The sequence below is a fragment of the Triticum urartu genome, chromosome 6A (genome assembly GCF_056163025.1).
Source record: "Triticum urartu cultivar PI428250 chromosome 6A, HENAU_Tu73, whole genome shotgun sequence".
In the NCBI taxonomy this organism is placed as follows: domain Eukaryota; kingdom Viridiplantae; phylum Streptophyta; class Magnoliopsida; order Poales; family Poaceae; genus Triticum; species Triticum urartu.
Window position 1 is genome coordinate 29,713,013 of NC_141878.1, and position 1,266 is coordinate 29,714,278.

General features: G+C 60.7%; 1 pseudogene; it reads right to left on the minus strand.

Moving 5' to 3' along the window:
• Positions 1-380: 380 nt before the first annotated feature.
• Positions 381-1,057, minus strand: LOC147963504 (uncharacterized; annotated as a pseudogene).
• Positions 1,058-1,266: the final 209 nt, after the last annotated feature.

The window sequence follows — 1,266 nt, forward strand, 5'->3', positions numbered from 1 at the left end:
CCCTTCGGGCCGTAACGCTGCGGCCCGCGGTCCACCGCCGTCCATGCGCGTTGACTTTCACGTGATATGCGCCGCGCCGCCTCCCTTGGCGCTGGAACGTCACCGTCCACGCCGGTCTTCGTCACGCTGTCGGGTTCATTATCGCCAACTTTGAGCACCGCTGCCGCGCTCCTTCTCTAGCCGCCGCCGCCTCCTTAGGCCGCCGCTGCTCTTCTTCCGCGGCTCCACGACGACTACCTCGACACCGGCAAACCCCGACTCGACACCGACCACGGTGTTCTTCGCACGGCTATCTCGACTACGGCTACACCATGTACTCCAAGTTGATCATGTACTCCTATATATATGCCCACGAGGCTCAAGCAATAAAACAACGAACATTACACCAATCCCTCTCTCCCTGTTCCAACAAACATCACCCTGAATGACGTCTCTTCGTCGTTGACGGAGGGAATCAGGAACATCTTTTCTCCATCACCGAAGCGACTAGGTCTTCAGGGACTCGGGGAACCAAAACATACTGCCAGTGCAAGGGATCGCACACCGCGATCTCCCAGAGGGCTATGATTCAGCGTGTCAAGTCGGTGAGTTGCTGGATGCGGGGTCTGTCAAGGAGGACACGACCGCCACGGGTGTCCTCGACCTCCCAGTCATGGGCAGGGGCAGGGAGGAAGGAGAATGAGAAGTCGGCGGCGAGGGCGAGGGCGCTGGCTGCCGGCGCGGAGGGGTGAGGCGGGTCGGCGGGGTGGAAGACTTTGCGTTCGTCGCCGAGGAAGCCGAGAAGGGGTGGGGCGTGGAGCTTGCGGTACCGCTGGAGAAAGGAGCGGTCGGCGACAAGGCGGCGGAAGGTGACGCAGGCGGCGGAGGTGCGGATGAGATCTGTTGGACTGGAAATGCGGTAGAAGATGTCGAGCAGTAGGTCGTCGGGGATCGGCGGCGAGGCAGTTTCCCGGGGACCATGTCGCGACGGCAGCAGACGAGGTGGAGACTGGCGCCGGTGCTCGAGGGCGTCCAGCTCCACGCGGATCTGCGGCTCTTCCGCCCCGCCGCTGGCCATCACGCCGCAGTTGGGAAACCCTAGCTAGTATGGTTTGGAAGGTGAGCACGGGAGTGAGCAGTTTGTGGATTTGGGGGAACAAGAAGGGAGCACCTGTTGCTGCAATTCGGTTAGTTTGGAGGGCCTTTAAACAAATGTTCCAATGGAGGTGTCCCTAGCATCAGCTTCAGCTTGGACATGTGGACGGTCTATCTGCGAATAATCCATTC